The sequence below is a fragment of the Staurois parvus genome, unplaced genomic scaffold, assembly GCF_062004578.1.
Source record: "Staurois parvus isolate SC_StPar_1 unplaced genomic scaffold, SC_StPar_1.0 ptg000009l, whole genome shotgun sequence".
NCBI classification, from domain to species: Eukaryota; Metazoa; Chordata; class Amphibia; order Anura; family Ranidae; genus Staurois; species Staurois parvus.
In genome coordinates this window covers 10,055,732-10,069,456 of record NW_028317805.1, presented here as the reverse complement: position 1 = coordinate 10,069,456, position 13,725 = coordinate 10,055,732, and the positions used below count along the sequence as shown (strand labels likewise).

General features: G+C 38.5%; 2 protein-coding genes across 4 annotated transcripts in view; one reads left to right on the top strand and one right to left on the bottom strand.

Moving 5' to 3' along the window:
• Positions 1 to 12,873, bottom strand: part of INSYN2A (inhibitory synaptic factor 2A) — a 69,114-nt gene extending 56,241 nt beyond the window's left edge. For both annotated transcript variants that reach the window (XR_016311626.1, XM_089669554.1), the window contains exon 1: positions 12,543 to 12,873. The gene's annotated coding sequence lies outside the window, so the exon portion shown is untranslated. The remainder of the gene's footprint in view (positions 1 to 12,542) is intronic.
• The window catches only part of DOCK1 (dedicator of cytokinesis 1), a 536,657-nt gene that overhangs the window by 294,455 nt on the left and 228,477 nt on the right, over positions 1 to 13,725 (top strand). The window lies entirely within an intron of this gene.

The window sequence follows — 13,725 nt, the reverse complement described above, 5'->3', positions numbered from 1 at the left end:
AAAAAACAAACAGCATTTTTGCTTGCACATGATTGTATTATGGAAGTCAGCAGAGCTTCCCCTCATTTACTAATAAGGTCTGGAAGAACTGCACTTGCAAAGTGCACAGTAAATCAACCCCTCTGGGTTATATTGCTTCAATTGAGTTTATTATGGCTAAGCAATGAAACTGTCTTCTGGAATTTCACTGAGTTTTGGATGTCTAGAGGGTTACATAGGTGGGTTTGGCTGGTATTAATGAAGGATATGTCATGTTAGTCTGCTTTTTCACATAAATGGGACAAATTATATAAATATATCTTTGAAATATAAACCACCTAACACTTTTCTCATTGCTGTAAGTAGACAACATGTTTGCTGTCAATAAATCTGGATTATATTTTCACGGTATAAAACATTGATCAGGGTTCTACCACAGCATAATCATTTGTGCCAGAAACTTTATTAATGGGCAGAAAACATTTCTTTATGTCCGAAATCACTGATGTGGAGCACAGATACAATCTATTTAGTGCAGTTCACTATGCTGTACATATAGAGATGAACCCAAACATCTCCTGCAGTCACAAGGCAATCCCCCTTCGTCTTATACAACTGACAGCCTAGCGTGCTTTCATGTTCTCTTATAAAACCTGTATCCTTCCTTTAGGATGTATTGAATAGCATCACTGTAGTGATGGAGTACAGAGCTATGAATAGAAAATGGGCCTCACATTGCTTTCTCCATGTTTATCTGTTCAGAGAACTGTTTGCCTGGTATTTGGAGGGCTTCGAGAGGAGTAAGCGGTGTTGAATGACAGCACAGTAGAAAATCTCTTATCAAACAGCCAGATTAATGGGAGGCTGTATACAGTTTACAGGTGACACTAAAAGCGAGATAATCGTTAAATCATGTGCAGAGACTCCTGATAAGTGAAGTACGCTTTTTATCACTTTTATGCAGGACAAACATGGCTGCTGACTCTTTTAAGCTTTTTTTCCTTCTTTATAAATGGTTCAGAAAGTCCTTGTTTTCTGGTTTCTTTAAGTATAAACTGTCCTGTGGCCTGTTGCTGGTACTAATATTTAATTACAATTACGGTAGTATATTCACATCTTTGTGAGAGTCCAAGTGCTCAGTCCTTCCGTCACTGATTTTTTTAAAACTCTTTGGAGGTATGCTACTTTCCAGCTTTGCACATCTCCCTGTACAGTCAAATTGGCCGTGCTACATTTCTTGCATGTGTCAAATGTATGCATACTGTACATCCACTGCCAGTGTAGTATTTACAGTACTAATTGAGAGATGGAGTCTTGCTTGCAAACAAAGTGATGACACAATTGGCTAGTATATTATTATTATACAGGATTTATATAGCGCCAACAGTTTGCTCAGCGCTTTACAATAGAACGGGAGACAATACAGCAACAATACAGTTCAATACAAGAAGGATAGGAGGACCCTGCTCCTTGGACCTTACAATCTGTGAGGATGGAAAGCAAATGGAAAATTAACCCAGTAATGATATTCTCAAAATTGATACAGGGATTTGACATGGGTACTCGGCACACTGCTCATATGTGTCAAGTGCCCCATAACATCCAGAACAGAAGGCAATAATAAATGCCTTTTTCACAGCCAGGTTTTCGGTGCTTGTTTTCTCCATTCAGAACCAAAATAAAGATGGCTTGTTGCTTCAGGTTGTGAACTTTTATTTAGGGTCTTAGGTGTCTCCTAGATTGTAAGCTCTAATGAGCAGGGCCCTCTGATTCCTACTGTATTGAATTGTATTGTCTGCGCTCATGTTGTAAAGTGCTGCATAAACGATTGGCGCTATATAAATCCTGTATAATAATAACAATTCAATTTTAAATTATTTGGTGCTTTTATGAGTTCTGGTACTTTTAGTGGGGAAAGTTTAAAGAACTCTGGCCAAAACAGAAATAATGTGCTGTCCAATGTATGCAAATATATTGTATTAATAAAAAAAGCATCTGTCAGAATTTTCCCAATTCTTGATTTATAGCAAGCACGATGACCACAGAAATGTTCTTGACCCCAGAAACTATTTTTCGGTGAACGGGTTGCCCTCTAAAATTAGCATTATATATACATGCATTGTTTACAATACATGCCATAACAGGATTAATGAGGTTCTGCTCATTAGTTTATAGTGTGCAAGGGGAATAGAAATTATACACAAGACCTATAGAAGGGCCAGGCATATGGCTGCATTTGATGGTGTATTCCAATTTACCTAATGTTGGGAGATTCTCTCTCTGTTTATCCAGGGGACCACTGTCTCTGAGAATGAATGTATAGAAACATCTAAAGTGTGGAATTGTGGATAAATCTTCCAATAGGGGAACTTCTACTTGTGACAGATGTCAAAGAAGAGATTTCTCTTACTATGGAGACAGATGGCATGCAGATGGCAAACAAAAATAATTACAGTGTTTATTTAATATTCCTTATACTAGTCAAACATTAGATATACTTAAAAAAAAAAACAAAAAAACTAGCTGCCATTACCGACCCTCCTCTTAAAAACGTTAGCTGCCTGGCTATCCTGCTGCTTTAATGGCCTCACTGCATCCCTGATCTGTATACCTGTTCCAGCAGCAGCATGACAGTCACAGAACTAGAAACACAGTCAGCAAGTCATTAACAGTCGTCAACATATCCCTCTTACTGTACAACTTTCCTTTAAGAGGCTGCCTGCACTGGTTGGCTTTGCTTAGCACAGTGCAGAAAACCTTAGTAGGTCTGGTTGAGATACTTTTCAAAACAGTTAAACACATGTACAGTGAAATCCGTTGGTCGTTCAGTGAACCCCACTAGCAGCGGTTGGCTGGCTGCTCTAAGCACAGTGAGCCTCAAACAATTTTTTAAATGGCTGCCTATGCGTGTCCTAAATTTGTAAAATAAAGTTGACAGTTGTAATGGACATATGTTACAAAGCACTAATATTTATATCTAAAATGGTCAATTGAAAAAAAAAAATACATTTTCTGGGATAAAAAATACAGTGTCTGCATAGCACTCACTGCAATATACAGAAACAGCGATAAAAATCTTTGTACATGCATGGCCTTTCTTCCCACCATGACTTGGTTGCAGAAATCTAGATGGGGGGAAAAGGCTGCTTCCAACATGCAGTAGGAGCATCCCCGCTTGTATGCAATAAATTATAATAATATTTTATATTTCAATCTGTTACTTTTTTTTATACAAAGTTGCAACCATTTGAAACAGATATGTCACAATACACATGACTATATTAAACAGTCAAAGATGCTCCTCGGGGTGTTGTTTTTTTGTCTTGGGGATGATTTTAAACATTTGCATGGACTTACAAAATGAAGCTATAGGTAGACTCCTTTCACCATGCCTAGATAGACTTACCATTCCAATATGGAGAATGACATAAGATGGGAAATGGATGAAAGAGGGTGTATAGGGGACACAGTGTTTAGAGTTTGCCACATTCTGAACTTAATAAAGCGGTATTAAGCCCAAAAACAAAAATGAAATGTATAGTAGCCTACCAATCATTAGATGTGGTGGCTGCATTGTTTTCTTTTTTAGGCTTTTTCTTTGCTTTATTTCACCTGGTGATCCAGTCAAAAACACTTCCTGTCTTAGGTGTCTGCATTCTGGCTGAAGTAATAAAGCAGACATCTTTGGACAGCTATATTGTCTGTTTGGGGGCAGGGCAGTGTTAGACTTACAGATTTAGATATACATAAATTGAAGCTGAACTCCAACTAACACTTTATAAGCAATTACAGCAAACAGTCTTTTTTGCTTTTGGGATAAAGATTTTACATAAATAAAAGCTGACCATTGTAAGCACCAGTGGTTTGCCTCAACCCACTAACTGCTACCATGTCTGGACAGCTTGGTCTGTTAAAGTAAGCTGGATCATGAGGTGTGAAGAAAGGAAACAAAGCCGAAAAAAAAATATATAGCTGTCACATCTAAGAATTGGTGAGCTGCAATTTAATATGTTTGTTTTGGGGTTGAATACCGCTTTAATAAGGTAGTATGGAGTAAGCTAGGAAATGGCTGAAAAAAGGGTGAGTACGGCACACAGTTTTTAAAAGTTGCCACGTTCTAAACGTATTATTAATGCTCCCCAAATAGCATATACAATTTTAAGACATTTTTAGCAGTTTCAATATTGTATCAATTTCAATTGCCATCCAATATTTTTTTTAATTTAGTTATTTTCTTTAATTGGATATTATGTATTGTTCAAAGCAGACAGCTTCAACTGTCATTTCCACTGGTTGCCATTGGAAAATTATGGTCACTTTTCACTGTTCTTCCTTATTTTTATTATATTAATTCTACCATCCTTTATGAGAATGTGGTAAAACTGAAACACTGGGTCTCTTGCTCTGTGTACAACCTTATTCAGGGTTTGATGTAGTTTGTGGTGTGGTTAAGAATTATGTTTAGCTGTACACTGTAATGCTGCAGGCCCCCTGAGCACAGAAGCATTAGGGATTAGTGTACAGATGTGTCAGTGCTTCCTAGCATGAGATAGACATTCCCAGTGTATGGAATGCTGAGTCATATACACACACTGCACTGCTTGTACCCTCAGGGGCTGGAACCCGGTAAATAGATAAATATCTACCAGCATATACCTGCTTATATTTAACACATTAGTTTTCCTAGCTATTCCTGAACTCTTTTATTCTGTACCTGCCCCCAGCCATTTATCTTTTTTTGTTTTTAATATTTAAGTATTTAACTATACGTGCACCAGCTGTTTTTGGAGTTGGTACATGGATAAAACTTGAAGGGTGAAAACTGGGCAATTTCTGTTTTTGCAAAGATAAGAGTTTCCTTAACTGGGTCTAACAAAGTGTTAAAAAGTACACACATTTTTAATATTCTGGAAATTATTCATTGTATTCAACCCCAAATTATTATTATGAACCCCCAGAATATTGCAAGAAACGGTAAGGAAGATGGCCTTTGTTGGCCTGTCTATCTGAAAGCTTCCTCATTCTGTGAAGCCAACAACTTGAAGTATTGCCCGTAAAAGAAGCCTCAAATGTACATTCCAGTGACTATTTAAAATGCAGCCTTAAATTGTTTAAGAGCACGGCTTATGTGTTTACGGCTTCAGCTTTTTATCCAAGCAATGTTGTAGAGCACCAGTCATCCCACTCCCATTTTCAGCAATTTGGGAACCCTTTTTGCTTACCTTTTTTGTAATGCAGTAAAGGTGTTCCTGGACACACCCACTTAGGTTTTTCCAGCTCGTGCCTTTAAAGTTTAATATAAATTACACAGATTCTGTGGATTTTAAGGTGTTACTTAGATTCAGGCAGTGCCTAAATGAAGCCACACATGGTGGAATCAATCGATAGTCTCATCTCAACTAAATAGCATGCATGGAGCAGTCTGCACTGCTGACCATTGTATTCCTGAATGCAGTGGTGCTGCCAAACATTCTATTCGGATGCAGTTACTGTTCTGACAATTGTTTTATCTGACTCACCTGTTCAAATTTCAGCCAATTTAGCAGGAATCAGCCAAAATCCAAGCTATATATGGACAGCCTTACCTGCAGTTATTCAGGCACAGAACTTATGTAATTTATGCCTTAGGTTTTAAAGGGATGAGACCGAAAGTCCTATACCTCAACTGTAAGCTCCTCTTTGTCTCTCACATACTAAAATCCTGATGTATCCTAATGTATATTAATACTAAATTCAAGGACTTACTTTACCCCAGCCACCAGTCAAATTCAAGAAAGCCTTGGATGAGTGAATGTGATTGGTGATATAGGAAGGCAAGAGGGAGTATATCACATGCATGTGATTTAGTAACAAGACCCACCTACTTACCTATGTATACCTCCTTGCTTTTTGAGAATAGGGAAAAGTGACGCCTACAGCACAAAGTATGAGTGCAGGGGACACACTCCTACCAAACTCCCAATTACATAGACTGGGAAAAAATGATTGGGTAAAACAGCAAGAGCTATTTTTCACCACTACTTTAACTTTATACTCTCATTTAAAAGCAATTACAGAATTCTTTAGGTTGAATGGAAGGCTTAATGCTAGATAATACTTTTGTTAAAAAAGAACTTTACATAAAATATAAAAATGTGGAAACAGGCATGCTTCTAATTGCAGAAGAGAGGCAAACAAGCTGTTTGCAAGCGAAGTTGCACTTGCAAGAAAATGTTCCCAAGAACTTCGGAAGTATGAAACAATTTAACTTTGCATAGAAAACCCAATCGTGCAGTGAAAAAAGAAAGAAAACAGCACTTTTGCTTGACATGATTGGCTGAAGGAAGTCAGCAGAGCTTCACCTCATTCACTAATCACTGGAGCCAATCCCCTTACAAAGTGATCAGTCTGTTTGTGGCAAGTAAATCAACTCCACTATGTATTTTCTGTAATAATGGAGTTTGCATGTGCTCCCTGTGTCTGCTTGGGTTTCCTCTGTCTACTCCGGTTTCCTTCCACACTCCAAAGACATGCTGGTAGGTTAATTGGTTCCTGTCTAAATTGGCCCTAGTATGTGTATGGATAATTGTGAGTTAGGGACTTTAGATTGTAAGCTCCTTGAGGGCAGGGACTGATGTGAATGTATGATAAATGTAAAGCGCTGTGTAAATTGACAGCACGATATAAGTATCTGTAATAATAAAAGTATCTTACTGTTGGTTCATGATCTTCTTGACAATGTGCACTGAGCTGAACATAGGCAGCTCAGTGTACAATTTCAGCATGTGTAGGGGTGAATAAAATCCTGTGCATGCACAGGAGTGGTGTGGCCAATCAAGATGGCCGAGGATCCCAAAACTGGAAGAAGGCCAGAAGTTGTTGGCACCAGTAAGCGAGCTCATGGATCTCGTTTCAGTGGGAGGGAAATCAGTATAGTTCTGCTTTAAATAGTACATTTTCAGAGGTCTATATATCAGACGCAGAAGAGGAACAACAAATTGGGAAAGGGACAACCCTACAAAATGAGGGAGAGTTGAAAGCTCTGCATATGAAGAGGCATGGCTGCTGATATAACTTATGGAGTTCGAAGACCACTTAAGTAATCCATCCAGCCTGAATGGACCTGAGGCACATGAAACCACTGTAGTGATTTCACGACTTGTTACTATTGCAAATTATTATAGTATAGGACCCTTTTAAAGGGTATAGGCTCCCAAGGATACAGCCTTAATTCAGTAATGTAACAATTTACAGAGCTCATCAGGGTCTAGAGAAATAAAGCAATATTAAATCCTGTGTATGCTCAGCCTGTGTGAATAATTATCTTCTGTATGCAATTGAAGAGCAGCATCCAGAGCTCCCTATTGCAGCTTTCTATTGCAGAGTCTGAACTTTAAATAACAGGTACAACCACTTGTTTACTGCTGCCAATTACTCGGCACATGAATTTAAATGAGAAAAAAATGAATACAGAATGCTCAATGATACTGTTTTACAGACATATCTTCTTTTAGATAGTGTGCAGTAAAATCTAAATCTGGGTGTTTCTGGGAGTCATCAAACATCTCTTCTATACTTCTATTCCCAGATTCTGCAAAGATTACCAGAACTTATTTCCTCTTTACTGACTTGCCTCTGTGATTGACCTGCATATGGCAGACTCCAGAGACCCATTGGCTCAGAGATATTTGACAACCGGCTGCATATATTTTTAGTAGTAGTTGAGAAACATAGAAAATGAACCCTTCCAGGCGGTAAGATACAGTGATGCCAACATTAGCATTAGGTTTCCAGGAGATACTGACAGAATGCAGCGGGATGCGCTAGGGAACAGGAACACAAACAGAATATGACTGCTGTGCATGGCATGCAATCTGATTTCAGCTTTCATTTTCTATCCCAGCCATTCTCAATCAGGGTTCTGTGAAACACTAAGGTTCCTCCAGAGGTTTCTAGGGGCTTCTTTTGTTGTGACTGATTGACCTCCCATCTGATAGCGTTGCATAGCTCCAGGGCCAACATCATTGGGCATGGCAGCTACATGAACCCAGTGATCTTTAGCTGTCTGTCAGGGATGGCATTCTGACCACCACTGTAAGGAGTGTTTTCCCCACTGACCACCAAAGAATTGTTTTAGCAGGGCTTTCCCAAGACCTGAAAATTAATTAGTGGGTTCCTCTGAAATAAAAAGATTGAGAAAGGTATGCTCTAACTTTTTTTCTAATGTATTAAATGGAACTTACTTGAAGAACAAAAGTTTTACTTTGCCTTTGGGTGAAGGAAACCTCTGTCAAGGAAAAAAAAATGCAGGTCTCAAAATAAAATTTGCTGCAGCTTGTGTTGTAGTGCTTTAAATTTTTCATCACTTTTTTGTCATTACAAAACTACAGCAGCTCCCAGCCAGGTCAAGTTTTTTTTGGCCAGATTGGGAAAGAGACCCCTAATCAGAATACAGCTCGTGTGAACATCGATTGAGCAGGTAGAACACCTGACCCAATCATTATTCTGCTCACATGGCAGGGTCTGCCTCCGCAGCTTCAGGCTGAGCTCCTAGGAGCGTTGGGTACAGAAGAGCACCCAGCGCTAGTGTTATTGGGGCTTCATTCAGCTGCTATGAATGCTTTCCTGGAGGACAGAGCAATGTACATAAATGGAATGGTATAGACAGAGCATTCCATGGGATGTTCAGGTCAGCGCAACGCAGGGTAATAGTTGACAAATGCAGATGTGTGTACTGAGCCATTCTGCTGACTATATTCGAACCCGCTGGTTGGGAAAGCGTTTGACAGGAAATAAAATATGCGCACTGAGTGCTCTTTTTGACATCTATGTAAACATAGCCATAGTGCAGTTTGATTTTCTCATGCGTTATATATTCTTGATGTCGTGGTTACTGATATATTTTAGGTTGCTGTAAACACAATAGGATACGTCCTTTTTCTGCATCCAGTATGGCTATGAAAAGAGTGAATGCATGATCAACAGGCTGACTGGGGAAGGTACTGTTTAAATATGCCCCTTTTTCCCTGTCTCAGAAGGTTGCTGTACATGTATATACTGCGGGCAGATTACAGTTAATGACTTTTAATTGGCTTACTCACTAAGACAGTGCCAAGTGTTTTAACCTATAGCAACCAATCTGATTTCTTGGTTGGTTAGTTTGTGTTATTGCACTTTTCACTCCCTTACTGAACATGTCTTAAAGGGTTACTCCAACTTTGACACGTTTGGCATAGTATAAAATAGGGAACTTTGTGAATTGTGTACCTTGTTCCTCTCAAACCATGCAGGTTATTGAAGTATCCACTGTGTTCATTAAGAAATATTCCAATGCTGCTTGTTCTTGTGAGGGAGTTGTAGGTGTATGGAGCACTGCATTTCTGTGAATAGCTATATTTAGATCCTTAGGCCATGAGTATTGTTTGAACCCTGACCAACTGGTAATTTACAAACCAGTAAAAGGCACCAAAAAAAGGGATTTGGTGATTAAGGCCACTTTTACCAAAAAAACTGCCTAAGGGATGCCTGTAGATAAAAGCAAGCTGTGCAGCTTTTACCAGCGTTTTATTAATGCCCTGGCTGTTGGTGTAGGCCATTCTTCTACCCGATGAAGTCTGACTGAAAGAAGTCTGGAAGAAGTCTCCCGGGATGTTGTTAAGGGTGTTGCTAAAAGACTCCAACTGTTACTGTTCACATTCACCATCACAGGAGCAAGCTCTTCTCTGTTTCAAACACTCTCACGTGTGCTTTCTCTCTCCTGACGTAGTATCACTGAGCTCAGGATTTGAGAGCTTGCTCCTGTGATGGTGGGGATGAACAGTATCAGCTTAGCAACATCCTAGGATTTTTCCAGTAAGGCTTCATGATGTACATAAATGGCCTACATCTATAGCAAGGGAATTATTTAACTTGGGTGAAAGCTGCACAGCTTATTTTTATCTACAGATATCCCTTATCTACATAGGCTGTTTTTTCTTTTTTTTTGCAGAGGTTAACCTTTGTAGTATTTTTCAGAAAGTGTATTTCGCTGCCTGGCCCTAAAATGTTTGACGTGCAATTTGGCATTGTTCTTCATGTGACTTTATTTGGTGGCACAATGACACGTGGTCCACAAACAACCCTGCACTTCATATTTGGCCTGTTCTTGAATGCAGCTTAAATAATTTAGGCAAAAAAAAATACTTGGTAGGAATACCCAAAGATCATCCCTATAAACCCAGACTTAGATTAATGACGAAGTACAAAGTTTAGTAACCTAATACAACAAGATTTCACCTTTTCTTCAATTTAGAAAAGGCAGGTGGCTCCACCTTTGCCTTAACAAATTAGGCTCAATAGCTTTTTCTAGGGATTTAAGTAGCTCTTTTTCTTAAACCTCTGGAACTGCAATATCTGCATTGCTGAGGATACTCTGGGAATACGCCTGAGATGTGATTGGTGATCTTTTTTTAATCTCATTTGTTTCCTTTTTTTTTCTGTAGCACACTAGACTTTTTTTTTTCCCTCTCTACAATGACCTTGCTAAGTCTCCACTTAAAATGATCTACACTTTTATGCGTCACATCCCAGATCCGCTTTGCCAAAATGACCTGTCGCAAAAATGCAAATGTCACTGTAAGTTATGTTTGCACATAAAACAAGCACTCTGCAAACATGGTTGGCCGTGTCCAGGCCCCCTAAATTCTAATTTTTAATTATTGCTTTCTCCATAAAATATCACTTGTCCAATATCCTCCTTCTGTGAAAGCTTTTATTCCCAGCTATGGGAATTTATTTTAGATATAGTTATTAAGCATCTGTAAATGAGCAGATCAAGTGTGCCATTTTAAATGTGGCAAGTCTGTTCATATGTTTGCCTTCAATATTGTGTTGCCCAATGTTTTTCATTATATTAGTCAGCATTAGGAGCAAACCTGATATGGGAAAGTACAGTAACGTATAGCAGCCAATCAATTTTTACCTTTGCAGAATAGACAGAACATTAGAAGGAGAAATCTTATGGCTTACTATGGGTACACTGTGCCTTAAAATGTACTTTTTTTTTTTAGTAGGCTTGTTTATAAAAATGAGCTTTGATTTGATACTGATCCATATATATCAATATTATTTACAATTCCTGCTCACGTCTGTGCAGTAAATTTAGAAAAAGAATTGGACACGTACACAGTACACTTGTGCATGACCCACATCAATTCAGATATCCAGTGAAATATGAATTCGTTGCTCAGGGTGCTTGCTGCATGCTTATAAATTTTGAAGCCTCCGTATTCTCTTTAGCCTAACCTCAAAAGCTATAATGAATATTTCAGAGGCAGGAGAGCCTCTAACTCAGATTCAAGGCTTAGTGACGGAAAGCTGGAGAAGGGGAATCTCAGGGCGGACTGTTTGGCAAGGTGATGTGTGTGCAGATTAGACCAGCAACGCGTTTCCAGACTCTAATTAAATTGCTGGTCATGTGCTGATTGTATATATGTGAGCTTGCAACTGCTTTTACAGAGGATTGTGTCCAGGGCTTTCTAGCCATCAGTTGGCACCTAACCCTCACCTTCACATCACCCCCACCTCCCCAAAACACAGTAAATAAGTAGTAACAAAAGGGCTGCCAGAATACGTCTGCAGTACTGAATTACAAACAGATCCTGCATACTGGCACTGCCAATGAGCAGTTCAGACTGTGACTTCATACAGAATAGAATCTTCTCACATTCCCTTATCTGTAGAAATGATATTTGTATCCTATTTTCTGTCCTCGCCGGATGGTTAGATTAAGCTGGCTCATTAAGTATTCTGCTTAAAGTGATGGAGAGAGCCACTGCGCCTATCGGGATTTGCCCAAAGAGAAAACCTTGCCCCTACTAGTTAATTTACTCCTAAATATGTTTTAGTTGCTGGTCATTGCTTGTCCAGACTTGATGTCCTTTATTATTGTATTCTCATTACCTGCAAGGTGACAGGACAGCTTGCAAGCTTTACACAGGTACAGGCTCTGTGCTACCCGGAAGATCAGCTGCAATCACCTTGCCGTGTCTGTAATCTATATAGCTCTTTAACTGGATGCATATTTTTTATGTCGAATTCTGTCATGACTTGAGAGATATTCGGAGAGCATTTATTTCTACGCTAGAGAGTTTTTTTTTTTTTTTTGTATATAAACCAACTGGCTGATTTATATGTTATGATTTAATCAAGAAGGCGTCATTTACCAATGCTATCTATAAGCAATATCCACTCTGCATAACAGAAACATGTAGCCCAATCTATATATAGCAGCCTACTGCTCTGATATTGCAACCTGTCTCAGTGCTTCTAGATGATGGCTTTCTGGAAGAAAAATAAGCAAGGCAGTTTGGAATCTAGTAATGGTACAACGATTTAGATGTAACAATCAAATACTTCATCCTGTATCTACAGCAATAGACTGGAACAGCTAAGCACTACTTGTTACAAAACTAAGGCTCTTAATAAAGATGTCAAGTTAATGAAAATGCAATCATATACAAGGAGACGGAAGACAGCCTGAAGACAATTAGGTCTTACCGGAGCGAGGAGTAGTTACAGGAAAAAGGGGGAGGGGGGGGGCTTACCTTATGTATCCTTAAAAATAAGTAAATGACTGTGAAGTTCTCCTTTGATGCATTTCTCTAGGTTCAGTTCTGCAAGCCTACTGGATGCAAAGGATGTTCTGTGGCTCCGCATCTGCTGCAGTGCTAGCAATATCCTTGGCTTCCTGAGAGTTGGTGGCTGTTATATTAAAGCAGTTGTCTTGGGTTATTAAAACTTGTTTGTTTTAGGATCTTCTTTTTTTTTTTTTTTTCCTTCTTCTTCTTTTTCCTCTACGAAAAAGGGGGGAAAAGCCTGGAGGAATGATTAGAGCATAAACACAAATGCTGCTTCCAGCTCGAAGTCACCACTCAAACTGCATGAAAACCATAGAGATTGTGCTATAGCATTTGTAAGGGAAGGAGTGCCACCTTGTGTTCTACAAAGTAAAAGTCTACTCCAATTTTCTAAATTGTTACCTTTTATAATTCAGTAGGTAACTTGTTTGTGTGCAAGTGTGTGCATTTTAATAAATATCCCTGACATCGGATGAAGTCATTACAAGTAATCGTTCAATGTTATTTTTGGTAAATTATATATCATGTCCAAAATTTTAGATCCCATATAAAGGCCAAAATATGTACTTCCAAACATAGCAGGCTTTTTTTATTGTATATTCCAGTGTTCTAACTCCCTGTTTTTTAACCATGGTATGCATACCCTAGCATTAACTGATTCTAAAAGTTTTGAAAGATGGCAAATAATTATATGTAAGATGAAAAAAAATATATATATATATATTCACTAATTTAAAATATAATGTATTTGGAAATCATTTAAGTCATAGCTATCATAAAAGTACTTATATTTGAGAGTGACCCCTTACCTGGCATTGTTGGGTATATACTAACTTTGACAAGGTTGGGAGACATCCCATATGCATATTGCACATCATTTATTCTAACTTTGAGCTATATTTGAATAATTAAGATTCTATTGACTCCGTAAATGAAAGCTACTATATTATTTGATATGCATCCTAATTTAAACCAGCAACTGGTCATTTAACTTAGCCTGATGTTCAGACCAGTGGCAGATGGTAACATTTTCATTAATTATGACTGCCTAATTTCTCTTCTAATTCACAATGTACTGGTAACATTTCATAACCAACCCTTAGCTCCCTTTATATCTCAGTATGAACATTTGAAGCTACTTAAAGTGGAA